The following is a 25,573-nucleotide window of genomic DNA, read 5'->3' on the forward strand; positions in this document are numbered from 1 at the left end:
TTGTGTTTTAATATAATTTTTGAAAAAAATACATACTTAATCAGATTCAATAAAATGGCAGAACAAATGCAAGATATTTTAAACAGGTTAAGCATTTTAGAAAGTTTAAATGCTCCATTACCAGACTTGGATTATAAAGATCCAGTTCTTTTTTATTCAAACCCAGATGGATCACCTGCAGATCCATCCTCTATTGAAAAATTACCAGATTTAATTAAGGAAATACCTGTTTTTGATGGTAAATCCGATGAATTAAGCAGCTGGATACGTGATGTTGATGTTCTCGTAAGAGCATACACACCCAATATTAATAGCACAACCGATCAACGGAATAAATTTTATGCCATCTGCACAGCAATAAGAAGGAAAATAAAAGGAGAAGCCAACAGTGCATTAGTAAATTCCGATGTAAATATAAACTGGAATTTAATAAAGAAAACTCTTTTGACATATTATGGTGAAAAGAGAGATCTGACAACTCTCGATTATCAATTGATGAACACAACACAATCTGGTAAAAGTTTGGAATGTTTCTACGATGAAATTAATAAACTCCTTTCTCTTATTGCTGGACAAATTAAAACTAACCCAGCCTATAGACACCCAGAAGCATCAAAGGCCATGATTGACATATACAATAGAAAAGCAATAGATGCTTTCACTCGCGGATTAAATGGAGATGTCGGCAAATTTTTGAAAAATCACGAACCGGAATCATTAGCAAATGCATACGCATATTGTATTACTTACCAAAACATTGAATACAGGAAAACAATGACAAAAACAAGACACGGAATTGAAGATTATCCTAGAATACCACCTAGAATTCCTCCCAAAATTCAACAACAACCTTTTATTTCAAGACCGATGTATATTCAGCATACTGCTCGTCAACAGCCAATGTTTAATCCTGTTCACAATTTTAATCGACAACATCAACAACAAAATATGTTTAGACCAATGATTTCAAACCAATTTCAACCACAAAAATTTCAACCTCAAAATCCTCAACCTCAACCAAGATTTCAAGCTCAGCAAAACAACCCATTTGTTCCAAAACCCAATAATAAAGTCGAACCAATGGAAGTAGACCCTTCGATTCGATCTCGACAAGTGAATTATGCAAACCGGCCACAAATTCCGAATAAACGACCCAGATATTTTAATATAGAAACTAATGAATATACAGAAAATGATCCTGATGTATCCCAATATTTTGAACAAGTCCCATACCTCGCAGAAGAAAGTTGCCCACAAGGAACATCTTTTGAACGATACAGTGACAACATTGAAATAGAAGAACAAGACGAATCAAATAATAATGATGAACCTACCGAACTTAATTTTTTAGAATAAAATCCACGTTACCATATTTCCTTTTCTATGGTAAAACAGATACTCCTTTGAAATTTTTAGTCGACACTGGATCAAAAAAAACCTAATACATCCAAAGCATGCAAAAATCTCTCACGATGTTGAAAAACCCTTTCCTGTATCTTCTGTAGCCGGTGACATTGAAATTACCAAATTTTCTCAAGCACGATTATTTAGACCATATTCCAACATCAATGTTAAACTTTATCACATGAAAAATCTAAAAACATTCGATGCCATCATTGGACATGATACCCTAAAAGAATTAGGTGCCATAATAAATACATCAAATGAACAACTTATTATTAATCAAAATATTATTCCTTTACTACAGCATCAGTTTCAAGCAGTGAATAAAATCCAGGTACGAGACGATCACCTGTCATCAACGCAAAAGGAAAAATTATCAAATTTACTAACAAATTTTAAAGATCTCTTCCAGCCTCCAGACAGTAAACTATCATTTATCACAAAGGTAAAAGCCGAAATTCGAACAATCAATGAAAATCCAGTTTACAGCAAATCCTATCCTTATCCGCAAGCCCTTAAAACAGAAATTACTAAACAGCTAGATCAACTTTTACGAGATTGTATAATTCAACCATCCCGATCACCATATAATTCACCAGTTTGGATAGTACCCAAAAAAATTGATGCATCAGGCGAAAAAAAATATCGCATGGTCATTGATTACAGAAAAATTAATACCAAAACTATCAGTGATAAATATCCAATTCCAGACACATGGACTGTTCTAGCAAACTTAGGAAATAACAAATATTTCACAACATTAGACTTAGCATCTGGCTTTCATCAAATTCCAATGGCACATAAAGACATAGAAAAGACTGCATTCTCTGTTAATAATGGTAAATACGAATTTCTCCGTATGCCATTTGGTCTCAAAAACGCTCCAAGTATTTTCCAACGAGTAATGGATGACATACTACGCGAACACATTGGAAAAATTTGTCATGTATATATAGATGATATCATTGTTTTTGGAAAAACTATTGATGAACATTTGGAAAATTTAAAAACTATTCTAGAAACGCTCAGGAAAACCAATTTCAAAATTCAATCAGACAAATGTGAATTTCTAAAATCCGAAGTTGAGTTTCTTGGATTTATTGTTTCTGCGGACGGATTAAAACCAAACATGAAAAAAGTTGATTGCATCCGAAAATACCCCGAACCTACTAATTTAAAAGAATTACGTGCCTTCCTTGGACTTTCTGGATATTACAGACGTTTTATCAAAGATTATGCAAAACTTGCAAAACCTTTAACAAAACTTTTAAGAGGGGGGATGGCCATCGCCAAATATCAAAATCACAATCAAAAAATTTTCCTATCAAGTTCAACGAAGAGGCCAAGCAAGCTTTCATACTTTTGAAGGAAGTCTTATCATCTGAAGACGTCCTAGTATTCCCTGATTTTGGAAAACCTTTTATTCTAACAACCGACGCTTCTGATAAAGCAATCGGTGCAGTTCTATCACAACAATTTTCAAACGGTGAACGACCAATTACATTCATATCACGTACACTTTCACAAACAGAGGAAAACTATGCCACAAATGAAAAAGAAATGTTAGCCGTCGTATGGGCATTAAATGCATTACGAAATTTCATTTATGGTACCAAAATAAAAATTTACACTGATCATATGCCACTAACCTTCACCTTATCACCAAAAAATAATAACGCAAAGCTAAAACGTTGGAAAGCATATTTAGAAGAACATGATTATGAGATACAATATAAACCAGGCAAATCCAATGTTGTAGCTGACGCTCTTTCTAGAATTCAAATTAACTCTCTTACACCAACTCAACATTCTTCTGACAACGACGATTCATCTTACATTCCATCCACTGAAGCCCCTATTAATGTTTTCCGTAATCAAATAATATTTCAAATCGGTCAAAACTCTGCCTACGAACAAAACATTCCATTCGAAGGATACAAAAGACACATTTTTACTGAACCACAATTCACTATTGACTTTCTAAAAGACAAAATGAAAAGATATCTCATTCCAGGACTTTTAAATGGAATAATGACCGACGAACCTATCATGGCTACTATTCAAGAAATCTACAAAGAAAACTATAATCCAAAATTAGTGCGTGCACGATTCTCACAATCGAAAGTTGAAGACATTAATGATCAAGAACAACAATTAGAAGAAATTAAAACGATACATAATTTTGCACATAGATATGCTAAGGAAAATTCACTTCAACTTTTGAGAAAATGCTACTTTCCGAAAATGACAAAAATAACACAGGAATACGTTAAGACTTGTGAAATTTGTAAAACAGAGAAATATGAACGCAACCCCCAGAAATTCATCCCCGTCAAAACACCTGTCCCATGTTATCCTGCAGATATCATCCACATAGACATCTTTGTCTATAATCAAAATAATCTTTTTCTAACATCCCTTGATAAATTCTCCAAATTCCTTAAAATCCGACCTATCAAATCGAAATCAATCCTACATATCAAAGATGCCTTGATACAACTATTATATGATTGGGATGTGCCTGCGCAAATAGTAATAGACAACGAAAGCAGTTTTATATCAAATGTCATAGAACAGGAAATCAAGAGTATCGGTATTAAAATTTTCAAAACACCTGTACACCGATCAGAAACAAATGGCCAAGTAGAACGTTGTCATTCTACTATTAGAGAAATCTCAAGATGCTTGAAATTCTTAAACCCAGACTGGTCAATAATAGATTTGATTCAACAATCAGTTCATAGGTACAATAATACTTTCCATTCCTTTATCAAAGACACACCTCGCAACGTATATATTGGAACAAATTATAACAACTTACCATTTGAAGATTTTGCCAAACAAAGAGAAAAAACTTTTGAAAAAATATATAATTTACATCAGGCCAAAAACGAAAATATTATTGAAAAAACATACCCAATCTTTCAACCAGGCTCATATGCTTTCGAAAAAACCAATGATATATCAAAAAGAAAAAGCAGGTACAAACACATTAAAATCAAAGAAGATCATAACACTTTTATAACAGACACTACAGGCAGGAAAATACATAAGGTCAATCTACGGAAATCTAATTAATTCCTCAATCCTTTCATTCCAGACTCGCCTTCTGCGTGTCGGCCATACACTCCAGTATTCACGTACATGACCTCACAAATAATCCACTAGCTATCATACCATTAGGGAAAGCTAGGATAAAAACAGGCTACGTAAGGATAGTACATCCCATAGATTTGATTCAAATAGGAAACACCATATCCAACGTGAATGATGAAATACAATCAAACCCTTCAGTTAATCCTTTATACGAATTGATGCAAATTAAGAATTATAAATTGTATGAAACCTTTCTCAAATTGAAACCTTTTATAAAAAGACAAAAAAGATGGGATACTATAGGCACTGTATGGAAGTGGGTAGCAGGCAACCCTGATGCAGACGACCTTCGTATCATCAACGCTACACTTAACTCCCTCATCACCCAAAACAACAAGCAAGTAATGATAAACCAAGCTATAAGCAATAGAATACAAGAAGTAACCGATTTGGCTAATCAAATGCTGTTAATGGAAAAACAAAAAGCTAAAAATCATTCGATTGAAATTAATCATTTAATGATACTGTCCAACTTAGACTCACTTCAGGACCAGATAGAAACACTTGAGGGTGCAATTCTAATGGCAAAACATGGTATACCGAGTAGCAAGCTGTTATCAATGCGCGACTTCAATACGATCGCAACCTTCCTGGGAGACCACGACATATTCGTCACATCATTTGAGGAACTATTATCACAATCAACGGCACAAGTAACATTGAACAACACGCACATTGCGTATATTTTAAAAGTACCACAATTTTCAAAAGACATTTATGAATATGAATACATTGATTCCATTATAAAGAACAACAAACGCATCTCACTGCAACGCAATTATCTAATGCGTAATTTGACACACATTTACGAGTCAAACCAACCATGTGAGGATCAAGGAAATTATTTTCTTTGCGAAACTTCAACTTTAACCCCAAGCAATGACTGCATAGAAAAACTAATACGTGGACAACATTCCAATTGCATCTTCGAAAAAATATATTCAAGAGGTTTAGTCAAACGAATAGACGACGCCTCCATACTTATCAACAACGCACTTGTGCAAGTCTCATCCAACTGCAGCAACTCGAACCAACAACTCAATGGTTCATTTCTAATCCAATTTGAAGGATGCACTCTACGAATCAACGGAGAATTCTTCTCTAACTTTGAAACTATTCTACCTGGACGACCGTATCACCCTACAACCGGCCTAATAGTTACCGAGCTCGATACCCTGGACTCACCACCTGTTGAATATCTACAGAACCTGACATTAGAACATCGAGACGAATTGGAAATATTGAAACTTCAAAGTAACTCTCTCACCTGGAAGCTACACCTGTTTGGATCCATTGGAGGATTCACGGTAGTATCAATAATTGCCACAATTGGAGTTTTCCTATATCTTTCTAGAAAAACAATCATCAACGCCAAATTCAGCATTCCAAATATTAACAAAGACGACATCATTCTCACGGAAACTGTTTCCGTCAGCAAAAACGAAATCATCACAAACTCCAAGACACAGTCATCAGAACTATCAGCAGAACGCGAAAACGAAATCCAATCTTTCATCGACATGCCATCACCCTTTCGAACCATTAAACTTTGAGGACAAAGTCATTTAAGAGGGGAAGAGTTAAGTCACCAACCATCTGGCCAGCAACGGACCACCCGCGAAGCGATAATTCATTATCAACAAACTCCAGACATCGGACCACTCAGCCACATCACATCATAAACAATCTCACGACCCAAGATCCAAATAAACAAACATTTCCATTATTTGCCATAATGCAGTATTTAGCGATAGGACTAGAATCAGGGCACAGCGAGATTATATATAGCAGTATCCTAAAATTCTATGTTCAGTTATTTAGCAAGAGTGAATAAAGACACGTTGGTGTCAAAAAAATATTTTTTTAAATAAACCTTCTGTAAAAGTATTAACTCATACTCAATCAACATTTTTTTTGTTAAACTTGTTCCTCATGCAGGTCGGACTCGATTATATACAAACTGGATTATATATGATTCGATTATGCTAGATTTAGAACTCGATTGTATGCAGTTTGAATTTTTTTTTTAATTCAAATATGAATAATTATAAGAAAAAAAATTAACCTTTCAACATTGAAGTGAAATTTAAGTGGCTTTTATAAGTACAGTGGGTTAAAAATCGCGATTTTTGAAGATTTTGATTGAAATTTCATCAGGAATTGTTTATATCGATATTGCAGTGAAATTAATAGAGATAGAAGTTGGGCGTCAAAGAGCAAATTGTAGAGGGGTTAGAGAGCTTTAATTTAATTTATAGAAACAATCAAGTTTAGTATGAATTTTTGGGATAAAGTTATTAATTACAAATTAAAAAAAAAAAAACTTTCAAGTTTTCCACTTCCAAAATATTATTTTAATCCACTAGTTTAGATGTTCCACTACTATATCCGGTACTAAATTTTCTCATCTTTCAAATGAAAGCAACAGAATCGGATTACGTAGCGTACTTTTCAATATAGAATCAGTTTGAGCCAACAGAGTCCGAAACAAAGAAAAAGTTCTATAACTATGTCATCGTTGAAATTCGAATATATGCGTAGAAGGATTTTTTTCGTAAAATATAACCGTCTATCACCTCCTGTTTTTTCACTTTAAGGGAATGAATCAAAAATTCAAATTCATACCATAGTTGGGACACTTCTGTATCTCGATACCTCCCTAACTCGATGGTCCCTTTGGATATCGAGTTAGGGAGAGTTGACTGTATTACTCTTTCAAGTAATTAACAAGTTTTGCTATTTTTAAACGGTTTTATTTAGCTTGCCCTGCAATCTGTTTGTATGTTTGTAACATGTTTGTCTGTAGCGCTGCCCCACATTAGTAGAAATTTGAACCCCTTTCTGTTGACCGATTGATCTGAAATTTGGGAAACATCTTTATCACTGGTGTCATTATAAAACTGCGTATTTAATGATCTTGAAAATCCAAGATGGCGGCCGCTACAAAATGGCGGATCACATATTTCTCAAAACTCATCGATATGGGTTTTCCAAAACCCTATCAATATGGGTGTTGGAGCAACCCTAGAATATTAAGAGTTTTCGCAACGAAACTTTCATAATCAAAAAACCCTACAACAGTAGTGAACTCATACGTAGTCATCTCACTAGAATCAGCTTGCATCTGCTGTAATTAAGCTTCAGATAGGAGAGAAACTGATCTCGATAGAGAGATAGAAAACTATTCAGATGAATCTCGTTTTGCACTTAATTCCCATATCTATCAATACACAAACAAGTAGCTAGTTGGCCAAAGCGGACCGCTGGAAAGTATCAGATCAAAGTTATCTCAAAAGTTTAAATATATTCGTAGTCAATCAAATATAATTCGTATCGTGTGGTTAAAATAGTGGTGAAAATAGTTTTAGTTCTATCGTAGTTCCTGTCCGACTTTTCAAGTGCGCAAACCGTTCAAATCCCCCCGCGGAAACTATGGGTATCAAACGAAAGGGCTTGACTAGTAGAACACAGTCATTTATGAAAAATGAAAATCCAAGATGGCCGCAATCACAAAATAGCAAATTACTTTATTAAACGGTTTTATTTAGCTTGAACTGTTCGTATGTATGTTTGTATGTCTGTAGGGTTGTCCGACATTAATAGAAATTTGACCAATAGGAACTGACCGAATGTATCAAACATTTTTATCTCTGCTGTCATTTTAAAACTGCTTATCTTGAAAAATCCAATTTGGCTGCCGCTACAAAATGGCTGATTCCATATCATCTCAAAAAAAAAAAGGTTGGTTGAGATATGTCTATCAAACGAACGAACTTGACTTGGAGAACACTATGTATTGTCTGCAATCCACTCAATATCGGTATCAAATGAAATTATTTGATTGATAGAATAGAATGGTTTTTTTTGTAGAGAAATATTCTAATGAAACAGATAATGTACAGGGTTTTCCATTTCGGGCTTCCGAAAGTATACAGCCCTGCGCTGACAACCGTTTGACATAGCTGTCAACCAAAGCGTCATATCGTTAGTTGAATGTCTGCCATTTTACAATATTGATCGTTTTAGCATCGTACAACGTGTTAATTTTGTTAAATTATGCTATAAAAATGATGAAAAACCGGCAAATGTTTTTCGAGCATTACGGACGGATTTTGGTCGTCATGGACGGCCTACAGAGCACACAATCGCTAATGTAGTGCGTAAATTCGAACAAACTGGATCCGTAGCGGATATTGTGAAACCTGTGCATCATCGTAATGTGCGTTCGGCCGCTGTTGCTGCCAGTGTGGAAAATGACCCGAATGTTTCGATTCCACGGCGTGCTCAGCAATTGGGCTTGTCAAACACATCATTGTGGCGAATTTTGCATTTGGACTTGCACCTACATCCATATAAAGTCCAACTGGTACAAAAATTAGAGCGTGGTGACCATGGAATGCGTCGGGCATACGTCGATTGGGTGAACGAACAACAGCAGCAAAATGCTGAATTTTCGCATCAAATTTTCTTCAGCGATGAGGCACATTTCGGGCTCGGTGGCTATGTGAACACCCAAAATTTCCGTATATGGGGCTCAGAAAATCCACACGTGATTGTTGAGAGGCCATTGCATCCGCCAAAAGTCACTGTTTGGTGCGCATTATGGTCTGGTGGAGTCATCGGGCCGTATTTCTTTGAAAATGAGGACGGCGAGACGGTAGGTGTGAATGGTGAGCGCTATGGCCGCATGTTAACCGATTTTTTTTGCCACAAATTGAAGATATGGATACGGATGACATGTGGTTTCAGCAGGACGGCGCCATGTGCCACACAACACGACCGAACATGGCCATATTGCGAACGAAATTTGAAGGACGCATAATTTCGCGTTTTGGTGATGCCAATTGGCCGTCCAGATCATGCGATTTGAACCCGCTAGACTTTGTTTTGTGGGGTTATGGGAAAGACCGTGTCTATGCCAACTCTCCGCAAACTCTAGAATATTTGAAAGTCAACATTCGTGAAGTTATGACCGAGATACCGCCCCATATGTGCCGAAAAGTAATCGAAAATTACCTGTTCCGGATTAAGGTGTGCGAGGAAGCCCTAGATGGACATTTGAATGATGTTGTATTTCACACATAATGGCATAAACCAAACTTTAATTTGAAATAAAAGTTTCATCGACATTCGAATTCTAAGTGTGTTTTATTTCAATTTATTTTCGGAATTTAAAGTTGGAAAACCCTGTACTAAAAACTAGAAAATTAAATAAGTAAAAAAACATTTTAATCTAAACGGCTTAATTGTGATTAAACATAATAATGTACTAAAAGCTAGAAAATAATTAGGCAAGTAGCAGTTTGCAGTTATCACACCTCTCCTTCATTAGTCTAGGGCATTGATAGGGCAATTTATTTCAATGGCACGCAAAATAAGAATGGAAAACAAGTTCAAGAAACAATAAAACACACAATAAAAATAATCTTTCGGAAAAACACAAAAAAAAATTATAGTTCGTTCCCAGTATACCAAACAAAAACATCAAGTTCAATTGTCCCATGTTAATGTTCTAGGCATATCAGTCCTACCATGAATTTTTAAACCCGTAATCAAGCTTGAATGATTCAGTGAGGGGATCTCATCACATTTCATTAAACAATACTATAGTGCTTATAAAAAAACTCGATGTATTGCTAAATTGAAATGCTTAAAGCTTTTGGTAGACAAATATGCGAGAAAACTTTGATTGCGTTTTTCTCAGTTGCTGATTTTGGAACATGGGACAACTAAGCGTAGAACGGCAGTATAGGTGTTGTCTTTTCTTTAAGCGTGGAATAAACATTTCACATTTCTATTCAAACATCAATGGAATTTCAGTTCGATTCTCAAAATGACGGTCACAGAAAAAAAACTTGAAAGTTCAGAATGTAAGGAATGGAATCATTTAATCAAATAAATTAATTGAATATTATTATTAGAGATTTAACAACTGATATTCATTCAGAGCTCCGCCGACAATGATCCCGATGAATCCAATTGTATTATAGGCAAGGATGGAAAACAAGGGAACATGATGTGATTTACGATTAATCGCAAACTGCGACTAACTATTAATCCTCACCCATCATTACCAAATGATTTTCTCTTGGTAACTCTGAGTTGACCAAAGCATTGCTAGACTGAAACTAGTTCGAATAATTGAGTTACTCTCCTTCCTCGTTTTGTTTTCAACTCCTAACAAGAATTTGCTCCATGGGAATGAGTGTCTCTATGACGTACGTTTTACGATTCTCGCTCTCTCGTCCGGGCGTTCAATTTTCCTTTCCGAGTGCGTTTACTTCGATGAAACTGGGTAAAATAAAAAAATGCGCTACAGCAGATAGGACGACTTTAATGTTTCATGTTTCACAGAGGATTTCTCAGATGGTGTTTAAATTAATCAAGAGACTACAAACAATAATCCCCCTCAAATCACTAATTTTATGAGTTAATGTAAGGCTATTACGACATCGAACACGTGGTCTTGCGAGATATATTTTTCCGCCAGCCCAAATAGAGACCACTTTTTTCGGGGCCGAGTAAACTGGTGTCTAAAAAAGACCCTGATTACCTTGAATTAATCAAAAAACATAAATTAGCGCAAATATGTCAACATGTGTTTTTTTGTGTAAGCACGTAAATATTTGCTCTTTTTTTTTTTTTTGGATTGTGGAACTCTACATAATTTGTATGCAGATAGACTATCCACAGTTTTTGGGGGGATGGAATACTCATACAACTCAAATGGATAATGATTATCTGTTATCACAAAGGTGAGAAATTTTTTGACGTTTTGTTTTACTATTGATTCATTCAAAAAAAAAAGCTTTATTTTTAAATGTGTTCTTATCCTGAGACTGGCTCACCATATTGCACTGCTACTACAACCGTAGGCTAACTTCAAGGATATTTTTTATTCATTTTCGGCGAATAATCAATAGAGTGCCGTGTTATGAAACATCAAAATAATAGCAAAAACAATATTACGATCATAAGGTGTTGGACAGGTTAGTCCAGACGACATTGGAATATATTCCATCTGATCATCTTTAGAAAGGTTAATGACCTTCAAAATCAATCAATCAATCAATCAATGTTTATTTCAGTAATTGTGGTTTTTACAGAGTTTACACAATGATTTTTCTTGTTTTGAGACCAGCTACAGCTATACAACAAACAATTGATACTAATAAAGTCGAAGCAAATTATGAATCATATAATACAATGAAAATTTTCTAAGGGAAAAACGAATTAACAAAAAACCCTAAACTATTGAGCAAAAAAAAAGAGCTTTTACTGACTTACGAACTAAAGACAAACACAACAATAATTAATCATAAAGCTCACGAATGAGCTCATGGTCGGATGCTACACATTTCCTCAAGAAATTTTGATTTAATTTGTTACAGAATGTATCTAGGGTATCGATATTTGCTATCTCATGTAAATTTTCAGTACCAAACCAGTATGGGAGGTCGTATATCAATTTTAAACATTTGTTCTGAATAATTTGCAACATTCTTTTGTGTGTTCTGGCACAATCCTTCCATGCCGGATAAGCATATGTCAATATCGGTCGAAATATGGCTTTATACAATAATAACTTATTAATAGTGTTAAGTTTCGATCTTCTATTTATGAAGCTGTATAGCATTTTGATAAGCTTCTCGCTTTTCTCACGGATATATTGAGTGTTTTTCTGGAACGTAAGTCGTTTATCCAAGACCATACCTAGATATTTTACTTCATCTTTCCATGCAACTTCAGTACCGTCTACTGATAGACATCTACTTGGGAGTTTTCTAGACGCTGTGAACCTCGTGAAGTAGATGCATTCTGTCTTGTTCGCATTCACTTTGATTTTCCATTTATTGCAATAATCAATATAATGAGCAGTTGCTTGATTCAATCGGCTAATTACGTCCCTCGGTCTTTTTGCAGACGATGTTAAAGCGAAATCGTCGGCAAAGTGATATCTAACACAGTTTTGAAAGTTAGGAATATCACAAGTTAACAGATTATACAGAACTGGTGATAAAACACTACCCTGAGGAACACCTGCATGGATAGGATAGATGTCGGATAATGTGTTGTTGCGGAGTTGAAACGTACGATTTTCCAAAAATTAAGCACAAAGCTTTACTAAGTATGAAGGGAAGCTCTTATTAATCATTTTGTAAATTAAACCTTTGTGAAATACTGTGTCAAAAGCTTTTTCTGTGTCTAGAAGAACCATGCCAGTGGATAAACGATTATTTCTATGAGCTTTTATGTTTCGTACAATTCTACAAAGTTGGTGTACTGTGGAATGTTCACTTCGGAATCCGAACTGTTTGTACAATCCTTTCGAAAATTTTACTCAAGGAACTTAAAAGGCTGATAGGTCTATAATTAGAAGGGTTGCTTATGTCCTTATTGGGTTTAGGTATAGCAATCACATTGGCATGTTTCCATGCCAATGGATGATATCCTAATTTAAAGCAACAGTTGAAAATATAAGCTATGTAAACAAGCTTCTACTTTTTCTTGATCAGTGAGCAATATTTTGTCATCTGTTTTCAAGGGAGGCAAAAAACGCTGTTTATTTCTTAGTAATTTTGTAAACTTCCAAAGCCTTTGACGATTATTCGAATTTCGATTCATTTCGAGTAAGTTCTTTGACCAAATTTTATTTCTTAAAGTTTCAATTTCTGTGTTTACTAGTTTAGCTAGCGAGGCGTAAACAGCTTTCCATAGAAAGTTACGACGATTTCTTTGCCATTGTCTTCTGCAATGATTACGAAGTCTGATTAGTGATTTTATATCCGGTGTCAGACTAAGTTTATATCTATGTGGCACAGATTTGGGGATGAATAAATTGTTCGCTTCCAATATGATTGACTCTATGTTTTGTAGTAAAGCGTCGACTTCTGAAGTTTCGTTTATTCTACTCAGGTCTAGATTGGTCAAATTGATTCTATCATGAATATACGATTTGAAGCCATTCCAATCTGCCCTGCTATAATCAGGTATAGCATGCGGAGGGATGAAGATCGGGGTACCAACATTTATTTGCATGAATACTGGCAAATGATCCGAGGTCAATTTACTTAAAGCTGAGATGTCTTCAACATTATGAAGACCGTTACTTAGGGCAATATCAATAGTAGAAGGTGAACGATTAGGGTCGCTGGGTGTATACGTTGATGTGGGAGGATTGTGTAAAATGAATGAACCTGTCCCCAATTCATCAAATAACAAATTACCAGCTGAATTTGCACGAGAGCAGTTCCAAAAACGGTGTCTGGCGTTCATGTCGCCGCATATGAAAAAACTTTCTCTCATCCTGGTCAGTTTTCGTACATCGCTAATGAAAGATTGAGTATCGTTGTTACTGCCGGGATTGTATACTGAGACAAAATTGATTTTTCCAGTCAACTGACACGCCAACTGATTCTATGATGGCAGTTTCGAAACTTGGAAGGGGAGAATGAGAGATATCTTTACGAATGACTATAGCGACTCCTCCCTTTGGTCCTTCGACCCGGTCAAAACGGTATATAGTGAAATCAGCATGAGAAAATGTCGTACTCGGTTTTAAAAATGTTTCAGATAATAAAGCTATTTGAATGTCTTTTTCAATCAATAAATTGAAAAATTCATGGCTCTTTGAGATAACGCTATTCGCGTTCCAGAACAACACTTTCAGTAGATTGTAATTATCCATCATGTGGGAAACAGTAAAATGATATTATTTCAAGTATGACTTTAACTTGATCTTGTTTAGTTCTACAGACCGACAGTTTTGCGAATGAATCATTGATAATTTGGACTACCTCGGAATGCGAGAAGAGATCTGAACCAATGTTAGTCCTAAAACTATGGTTAGTATTAGTGTATGCCATACCCGCTTGCTGAACACGGTTCAAAGGACTCAACCCGGAACGCACTTTACTGGCGTAAGAACACTCGGGCTGTTGGGCATCATGTATCTTAGTGGACAGTTTAGCTTCGAGGGAAGGGAACTGATCTTGGCGAAGCATGAAGGTGTTCTTTGTCGAGACTTTCCGTTGGTTGATGGAACTTCTTGCTTTGATGAATTCAATACGTTTAGCGCACTCTGAATAATTCGCCGTGTGGTTGAGTTTACAGTTGGCACACTTCAGTACTTCTTGGGATAGTTTATCTTCCTTGCTGGAGCGATTGGCTGTTAGAGGACATTTCTCTGTTGAATGAGTTTCACCACACTTTACACATCTTGGAGGTCTGAAACAATGTGTTGAACCATGCCCAAACATTTGGCAGTTGTGGCACTGGATAGGTACGTTATTTTTTCTGGAGTAATATTCCCAATTGACGATGCTGTGGTGAACGGACTTGATTTTCCTGAGGTCGTTGATTTGGATTGATCCTTTACGAAAGTAAAGTAGGTACAGTGCATGATCAGTGTACTTCTGTTTTTTGAGCATCATCTTGCGAATCTGGAACGGTTTAACCTCCACTTTAACTAATGCTGAGGCAACATCATCGACTTCCATGTCATGTAATCCTGATAGTACGATTTTGGTCGTTTTCTCCTCGTCAAGGACATATGTGAAAAAGTGAACTTTTTGCTTTTTCAGATGATCAATTAGCATCTTGTAGTCTCCTGTCGAATAGACATACACGTTGATTCCGGACGAAGTTCGTTTGGTGTTGAATATTGAAACACCAGAATGCAGGATCTTTCCATGTGCATCAGGAAGACTAACCTCCGTCAATGTAATAAGCGGAATCTTAACCTTTTTGATCGAACTCGGCTTGGGAGAATGGTTATTGGGAACTTCTTTGTCACCAATGTCTTGAAGCGGCGAATATCCATTGTTCACACTCACCGAAGAGAGGTTATGTGAACTTTTGCTCACCTCGTGGCGTGGTGATACTGTGTCGTTATAGTCCATTTCGGAGTCTCGTGATGGATCACAATATTTCTGCTTCGGCATTCTGTCTAGAACATCGGATTCTGAATTGTTGGCGGGTTGAACCCGCTTTTTGGACTTTCTCAGTGTATTTTCACTATCCGTTTTTCGTAACACACGAGGAAATGTTAAGTCGAAAAACAATAGAGTGCTATATAATAAACCACACAATAGAGCTCAGCACAACGAACTGTTCACTACAGCAGTCACGAGAGGAGTGTGATGATGACCTTCAAAAGATAAATTTATCTTGGGCACATTGAATTGATGTTCATGACTTCCAGTCGGACGTTTATTCGCTCTGATAATGATTGTGTGGTCCTCACAAAGCATATATTCCAATGCCGTCAGTTCACTGAAATTATTCGCAAACCGTTTGATGATAAGGTAGGAAGTTGATAATCATTTGTTCCAACAGTATTCATTCGACAATATGAAGACAGAATACCTGAAATTAACCAGATTCAACCATGCAAATCTGCGGTCAAAGCAGTATGTACACTTGAGAGATGCAACAAGTTTGAAGGAATATAAAAAAACATTAGTCGTTCGATAAATCTACTGCCACATATGTCGGAAGTCCACGATACGTGAATATCATACGTCCATACTATTTCATTACATTTATTCGCAACGAAGAACGTAACCACACAGAATTGAATTAATCAAATATGTGATCCGTTTTATCTACAAAATAAAAAAGGGTCTGAAATTCAATCGAATTCGAAAGGTGTTTCGTGAAGTCACTAATTGAATTACTATTGGAAAAATTATTTGAAGAGAAATGTGAATGTTCAAAATTATTGGAATCTAAAAACGATTTTGGGCGGGATGAGATTCGCCCAAATCTGCTGGTAATAAAATTAATCAATTACATCCATTACCCGTCTGCTGTTTATCGGGCGGGAGACGACAGCAAAATAAAATCGACACGAGACTGAGTCAGCCACTCACTGCGGTCAGTGCAATAGAGAATTAAAAATCCCTCGACGAGTGTCGTAAGATTTCAGTTGATCGTCTCTTGTTACACTTTCCGATCAAGAACTCATCATCCGCTCTATGGAATGGGATTAATCGTTTGTGGCTTGCACTCACGATAAAACTTGAGTAGTAGAAGTAATGCTTCGAGTGTGCAAGCAGTGGGGATTCCGTTTTCATATTGCTTTTTTGAGATCTTGGTAGCTCACCGTTCCAAGTATTCTCTCTGTGTACATATGAGGAATAAAAGAGCCTTGCCTGCTGGGGGTGATTTAAAAATATCCGACTAGAGGGATATACTTATTCATTGATCGTTGAATGTGATTTTTTACCATCCCTGATTATAGGTCTGGCATTTAAGTTCTAGAAAAGAACGCTTCAACTGGACCTGACCTCACCATTCCATCTCGTCACAATTTTCACTATCAGCCTAGTGAATGTGATGGTGTAAATATAATTTGTGACCACTTGTCCGAAGTGTAGCGGAAATACGAAAAAAAGAGAACCCAACAACAGAACCTGTATGTTCTGGCAACACGGCATAAGACGTTACAGTCGAGTCTAAATTAGCGGTGGTCAAAACGTCGTTATGACAGGAGCCAGGAAGAATGGAATAAGGCTGATGTCACATTAGGCGGATTCGTCGTCGCGGATATTGCACCGTTTTTTTTTCTCGATATGAATTCGCTTCCAAAACCGCTCCGCTCTGTGTGACATGGCTAATTCACAATACACTCTAGATCCTCCGCTGCGGTTTTACTCGCGGAATCCGCGGTGGCGAATCCGCCTAATGTGACATCAGCCTAACACGAGCAGTCATTGTCTATAGACTCGTCATTATTCCTACATAGAGCGTGAAATTAAAAGGTTGTGTGAACTAAACAGTTGGAGTACATTTTCTCAAAATTATATTCTTTGAAATTATTCCTACAGTCTATCTAAAGTTATTTTTCTAAAGTTAAACCTAATCTATACATTGCAAGTTCCTTGGATAAAATTACTTATTTACTAAATCACACGAAACTTATCCTTATCTTTATCCTAGAATTAAATAGAACGTGGAATTGAATAGTTTGCTGTTTGCTGAAAATTTGTCTTATACTACACCGGCAAACTGAATTTTGTAAGTTAAATGTAATACTTATGAGCTATTGTAAAACTAAACTAAATAAACTTACACATAGCTACGTTACGACGAGAAACGAGATTTATGTCTGTCTCGAAGAAATCGGTCCGAAAGAAAATTTCGGAAAACATCACCCAACAGAACCCATGAGAACTGCTGATACGAACGCTTTCGTTCGACGACAGGAAAACATACCAAAACAAATCTTTGACAAGTAGAGATGTCTAAGTTTTTCATTCGATTATCGATTGGGTCATTTTTCAATATTCGATTCATTCGAATAATTGTCTTTTAGTATTCGATTATTCGAGCGAATATTTTTCTTGTAATAATAGTAAACAGACATTGATAATAAAAAAATGTTATGAGGTCGTAATTTCAAAAGTTAAGTTAAATATTTTTTTTAAATAATAATTCTAAAATAAACATCCAATTCAGAAAAATGGTCTCTGAATGAAATGGTATGTCAGTAAGATAAGCAAGATCTAATAGGAGTACCGGTAAGTTTCTTCGCTTTTTTCAAAAATTTATGCTTTATTCTGCAAAAATGGTTACAAATTTAATATTCAAACTATTGCCCATCGCTAATCATAACTTTTTCCCATCTTTCTGGCAATTCGAGGATCCCTTTGCGGAAATAATCGGCCTGTTTGTCGGCTAACCGCGAATCGATCTAATTTTTGACTTCATCAAAATTGGAGAAGTGCTGGTCAACCAGGCCATGTTGCATCGATCGAAAAAGGTAGTAATCGGAAGGAGCAATGTCTGGAGAATACGGCGGGTGGGATAGGAACTTTTCACCATTTCAGCGTTTCCAAGTATGTTTTGACCGGTTTCGCGACATGCGGCCGAGCATTGTCATGCTGCAGAATAACTTTATCGTGTCTTTGCTCGTATTGTGGCCGTTTTTTCTCCAATGCACGACTCAAACGTAGAGGTCCCCCGTTATGTTTTTTCAGCTCATAGTACACCACACCCAGCTGGTCCCACCAAATAGACAGCATAACCTTCTGGCCGTGAATATTCCGTTCGGCCGTCGATGTTGATGCATGGCCAAGGTATCCATACGTTGCCCGACGTTTAGGATTATCGTAATGGTCCCACTTTTCATCGTCAGTAACAATTCGATGTAAAAAACCCTTTCTTTTATGCCGTTGGAACAGTTTTTCGTACGTGAAAAAACGACGTTCGACGTCTCGTGGCTTCAATTCATACGGCACCCAATGTCCAATCTTTCGGATCATTCCCATTACTTTTAAACGATCGGATATGATTTGCTGAGGTACTCCAAGTGTATCTGCAAGTTCTTGTTGCGTTTGTGGCGGATCTTGATCGAGTAAAGCTTTCAATTCTTCATCATCAAACTTTTTCGGCGGTGCGGAACGTTCTTCGTCTTCCAAGTCAAAATTACCACTATTAAACCGTGCAAACCACTGTCTGACACGTTCGCTCAGTTGCCAAAATGCGATGACTTTTCGCAGCTTTTTTCTTCATATTGAAGTAATGAAGTAACACTCCCCGCAAAATACTCTCGTTGGTACGAAATTCGACATATTCGAAGTGGCAAAAAACTATGTTGTTTACGCTTCAACTTTTTGACATATGCTAAAAAAGACGTGCAATGGCGGTGGCTTTCCAACGAATGTCTGGAAAATGTCTGGAAATGGAAAGTTTGAAAAAAAGTTATATGTTTTAAACATGACTTATTTTCAGAAAAAACTAATATTTTGAGGTTATGGTGAAAGTTAATTGGCTATTATAAGTACAATGGGGTGAAAATCGTTTTTAGAGATTGTAATTGAATGCTCGCCAAGAATTGTTTGAAATGACATTGCAGCGGAATTCGAAAATATAGAATTTGGATGTTGAAGAACAAATTATAGAGAGTTTCAAGAATTCCGTGATATCTTTGTGTGATCAAAACTGCTATACAGCCATTATAGCAGTATACCGTTATAGTGGTTCTCAGATTTTCGTGAAAATTGATAGTTTTGTTCCTTATTGCAAAATATTAGACCCGTATTTTGTGGCAAGTGGCAAGCTCTAGAATACGCGAGACCACAGTGCAAGCCGGAGGAAATTTCTTAGACAAAAAATCCCCCCGACCAGAACGGAAATCGAACCCGAACCCCCGGCATGTTAGGTTTGACGCTTACAACTAGGCCATCTATGATTAAACTCTATTGTATCCAAAAAATAAATCAATCTCGCGAAAAAGTACCATTTTGAGCAATGAGACACTGTTTAATGGTTAACAAATCTTAAGTGTTCGGAATTGGAGACAAAACGGTACTGATGGTTTTATGTAGCTCTACTTCCCCAAATCTAATTGTCTATTCCGTTTTGTCTCTTCCTTTTCACTCTATGGGATCATTTCATTACAGGACCCACACTAACTTCCTAAAGAAGTGGCAGCAATGACCAACAGATAGGGCGAATCAAACTGATATTCGAATTTATATTGAGAGCGTTGGATTGCTGATTAACAATTACCGTTTAATTAATACTAAAATTTCTCCATAATAACACTATGGAGTAATTCCGAATTAAATCGACAAATGACAAAACATGAGTATTTTTGATTCGAATGAAAGTGTGTATTCCGTTTGGGTTAGAGGAAATATGAGTTTTCCACAGCAATTGGGAATTTTTTGACTCAAGCGTAACTTTTGAAAAGGGCGTATCGATTTTTTAAATTTTTTTTTTATTAAATCGTTTATTTTTACAGGCTCAGTTACATAAGTTTAAAGGAGCCAAACTCCTATCTGTATTGTTACAAGTATATATACACATTTTTCATTAATTCTAGTGTTAATGAAGTAGAGAACCGATTGCTCGCGGTTTGCTCGAGTTTAGAAGGGTGACATTTTTTCAGGAAAAGGAAGGGATATAAGGATATGTTGACAATGTTCACACTCACATTTGCACTCACATTCATCATACTCAATTCTTAAGCCTATCTTATATCTAATACGTATTTACATTTCACCTTATTCTATTGTTAGTAAGGAGGGATTTGCTTTCTCGCGAAGGAAAAGGAAAAGGAGAATATAAGGATATAAGGACAATCACACACGAAGATCGATAACTTTTAGGAAGACATATATTTGGGACATGTAATCAAGGTCTAACCGAGCCAACACATCTCTCACCGGCACATTGGGCTGCCTTCCTCTAGCCCGAAGAGAGTTTTCTAAATTCGATCTGGCAACAAGATACTCCTCGCACGACCAAACAACGTGTTCGATGTCGTGGTAACCTTGGCCACAAGCACAGATATTGCCATCGGCAAGATTAAAACGAAAGAGTAGCGCGTCTAACGAACAGTGATTGGACATGAGTCGAGAGAAGGTGCGAATAAAGTCCCGACTCAAGTCCAGACTTTTGAACCATGGTTTGAGGCTAACCTTAGAGATAATCGAGTGAAGCCATCGACCCAATTCATCTTCGCTCCACTTACGTTGCCAGTTAGCGATGGTATTTTTACGGACTAAAGAATAAAATTCATTGAAGGCGATTTGACGCTGATAAATATCGCCTTCAATTGCACCTACCTTTGCCAATGAGTCAGCCCTCTCATTACCCGGAATTGAGCAATGTGAAGGGACCCAGACAAAGGTAATGACATAACAGCGTCTGGTTAAAGCACTCAAAATTTTACGTATTCTCTCAAGGAAGTACGGCGAGTGCTTTTCCGGCCTCACTGAACGGATAGCTTCGACAGAGCTAAGACTATCCGTTACAATGTAATAGTGTTCAACAGGTCGTGAGGCGACGCTGTCCAGCGCCCAGTGTATTGCTGCCAATTCAGCAAATATACACTGAGCAAGGATTCTGAAGACTATGGGAGGTGCTAAAAAATTCGTTGAACACTCCAAATCCTGTGGACTCATTCATAGACGACCCATCAGTAAAGTACATATTATCACAATTGATACGCCCATACTTTGCATTGAAGATCGTAGGAACGATTCCCGATCGATGATAATCTGGAATTCCATGGATTTTATCCTTCATGAACAGATCAAAATGTACAGAGGAATTGATGTAGTCAGGAAAACAAACACGGTTGGGAATATACGAAGAAGGATCAACCTGCATGGAGATGAATTCATGATATGAACTCATGAATCCGGAGTGAAAATTTAGCTCGATCAGCTGCTCAAAATTTCCGATCATCAATGGGTTCATAACCTTACACCGGATGAGGAACCGAAGAGATAATAAATTGAAGCGATCTTTTAGTGGGAGTAGGCCTGCCAAAACCTCGAGACTCATGGTATGCGTTGAGGGCATACATCCCAACGCGATACGGAGACAAAGATACTGAATTCGCTCGAGTTTAATGAGGTGTGTTTTGGCAGCTGATTGAAAACAGAAACTGCCATACTCCATCACTGAGAGAATAGTTGTTCGATACAACATTATAAGATCTTCTGGGTGGGCTCCCCACCAGGTGCCGGTAATTGTACGGAGAAAGTTTATTCTTTGTTGGCATTTTTTACTCAGATACCTAATATGGGCCCCCCAAGTACATTTGGAGTCGAACCAGACCCCAAGATACTTGAATGACATAGCATGAGTGATCGGTTTACCCAAAAGTTGAAGCTTTGGTTTTGCTGGTCTATGCTTCCTAGAAAAAACCACCATCTCTGTTTTCTCCGTGGAGAATTCGATCCCTAGCCCAATGGCCCAGGTTGAAAAATTGTTCAAAGTATCTTGTAAGGGTTCTTGCAGGTCGGATTCGTTTGATCCTACGACAGACACTACTCCATCATCTGCAAGTTGTCTTAGGCTGCAATTTTGTGTAAGGCAATTGTCAATGTCGCTTACATAGAAGTTGTACAAAAGGGGGCTTAAACAGGAGCCCTGAGGGAGGCCCATGTAAGAGACCCGACTCACTGCCGAATCTCCGTGAGAAAAATTCAAATGTTTCTCACAAAGCAAGTTATATAACATATTATTCAATAGAGGCGGCAGACCCCGAGAGTGTAATTTGTCTGACAAAACCTCTATTGAAACAGAATCAAAGGCCCCCTTTATGTCCAAGAATACTGAAGCCATTTGTTTTTTTTCGGCGTAAGCCATTTGAATTTCTGAAGAAAGCAACGCAAGACAATCATTCTTCCCCTTGCCCCTGCGGAACCCATATTGTGTATCTGAGAGTAAGCCATTCGTTTCAACCCAACGATCAAGGCGAAACAAGATCATTTTCTCCAACAATTTCCGTATACAAGACAGCATTGCTATTGGGCGGTACGAATTGAAGTCGGACGCGGGTTTTCCGGGTTTTTGAATAGCTATAACTCTTACTTGTCTCCAATTATCTGGAACAATATTATGCTCCATGAACCGATTGAATAAATTCAACAAGCGATGTTTCGCCACATCAGGGAGGTGTTTCAACAAGTTGAACTTAATTCTATCCATTCCTGGAGTCGAATTGTTACAAGAAAGGAGAGCAAGAGAGAATTCTACCATCGAAAACTCGGAATCAAGATCGCACCTATCTTGTGGTATATCTCGAACAATTTTTTGCACAGGAACGGAATCGTGACAAACCTTCCGTGCAAAATTAAAAATCCATCGATGTGAATATTCTTTGCTTTCATTCGATGAAGAGCGATTTCTCATGTTTCGAGCCACTTTTCATAATTTTTTCATTGACGTTTCTCGTGACAAACCTTCCACGAAATTTCGCCAATAAGCACGTTTTTTCCCTTTGATTAAGTTTTTAAATTGATCTTCAAGGGCTAAATACGTTTGAAAATTTTCAGGGGTTCCACGTTTCCGAAAAGCTTTAAATGCGTTCGATTTTTCTACATAAAGCTTGGAACACTGGCTATCTCACCATGGATTGGGAGGCCTTCGACGAATAGTGGAACTTGGGATGGGTTTCGTTTGAGTGCGAACCGCGCTGTCATAGATCAAACGAGAAATGAAGTTATACTCCTCCAATGGAGGCAAACCATCTCTGGAATTGATGGCTAGAGCAATCGCGTCCGCATATTTTTTCCAGTCAATGTGTCTTGTGAGGTCATATGCCATGTTTATAGATTCAGAAGAATTCGACCCAATGGTGATGGAAATTTTGATTGGCAAGTGATCACTACCGTTGGGGTCCTGGATTACATTCCACTTGCAATCTAACGATAGTGAATTCGAGCAAAGCGAGAGGTCAAGAGCACTTGGTTTAGCAGGAGGTTTAGGAACACGTGTTGTTTCCCCAGTATTCAAAACGGTCATATTGAAGCTGTCACAAAGGTCAACGATGAACGATTGTCGTCGTACTGTTCCCCCCAGGCAGTTCCGTGAGAGTTGCAGTCTGCTAAGATCAATCGTGGCTCAGGAAGGAGTGAGCACATGTCAACAAGTTGTTTGCGGCTAACCGCGGCGTATCGATTTGAGTAGAAGAAATCTTTGATTATTTATATCTCAAAAACTGTGAGTCGTACCGAAATAGTGTTTTAGAAAGAGTTATAGAGTATTGATGGTTGAATATGAGAAAAATGTACACTGAGAATTTTTTTTTTATTTACAAAATAAAAATTTAATTTGCAATATCCAAAATACAAATTTTATAATTTTTTTTAAAATTTTTTCATACGAAATAGAAGTCATGCAGAAAATTTAAAAAAATGGGCCCAAGATGGTAAAACTATTTTTGACCAACATTGTGGAACATCGAATTTTTAGGAATTTCCGAAACGTCGAATTTTTGTATGTTATGTATGTTAACAATTCATATTTAAAAAAATATTTCTCATTTATTGATTGTCTTTTTTATAGTTAACAATCCCTTTTAATTTGTTTGTCGTGTTATACCGTCATGTTCATGAAATTTTATGAATTTGCTTATAATTTCCAACAACTTTTCCAAATACATCATCATGGTTCATTTTTTGATTCAAGCGTAACTTTTGAAAAGGGCGTATCGATTTGAGTAAGATAAATATTTGATAATTTATACCTCAAAAAATATGAGTCATACCGAAATAGTGTCTCTTCTAACTCTTTCTAACACACTATTTCGGTACGACTCATAGTTTTTGAGATATAAATTATCAAAGATTTCTCTTACTCAAATCGATACGCCCTTTTCAAAAGTTACGCTTGAGTCAAAAAATTCCCAATTGGTGTGAAAAACTCATATTTTCTCCAACCCAAACGGAATACACACTTTCATTGGAATCAAAAATACAAGTTTTTAAAATCTGCAGTTTTAGGACGATTTCATTTGGAATTACTGTATGAGCATATGAGTTATTGGTTCTATCGATATGTGGATGTTTGCGATCCTGTAATGTACCGGGTATTTGGATCAGATTACTAACAATAGTGGAGGACTGAACCGCATAACCCTTGCTTGAATATTGTTGGGAAGGTTATCTTGCTTAATCACATTTTGAAGTATTGAATGAGTTGAATTTACGGATTCCTGAACAATTACAAAAAAATAAATCAATAGCAATTGTTCCTAATTATCAATTTCCTATGTCAAGTTTCTGTTCGTGCTTCTTGGCACAAATCTTTTTACATTTATAATTATTATTTTGAAACATTACTTCATTCACATTTTTTGAAACAAGTAGTGAGGAATATAAAACCTCTTTATTCGTATCACAGCTTACTGGTAATTGGGATCATAAATTCAAGTCCGACTTTGATTTCTACATACAAATGAACGAATTTTTTGTTGGATTTCTCTTGTTCGTGTCAACCTATTTACTATCGACAAGTGAAAACGTTCCAAAGCAACATTTTATTCAGTCAATATACCATTGAGAAAGTTTTCCAGAACAATAAAAAAGAAGTACCGCACAGTGGTTTTCTGTCACAACTCTGCGGTAGTTCGCTTAGACTGCACATATCTTGAGCTGCAAAAACAGACATCAGAAGTATGATATGAAAACTGGAAACGCTCAGAAAACTTCGAAAAACCTGAAATGGCTAAAGGAAAATAAAAAAATAAAAAACCTCCATTTTCAAT

Source organism: Toxorhynchites rutilus, chromosome 3 (genome assembly GCF_029784135.1).
Source record: "Toxorhynchites rutilus septentrionalis strain SRP chromosome 3, ASM2978413v1, whole genome shotgun sequence".
Classification (NCBI taxonomy): domain Eukaryota; kingdom Metazoa; phylum Arthropoda; class Insecta; order Diptera; family Culicidae; genus Toxorhynchites; species Toxorhynchites rutilus.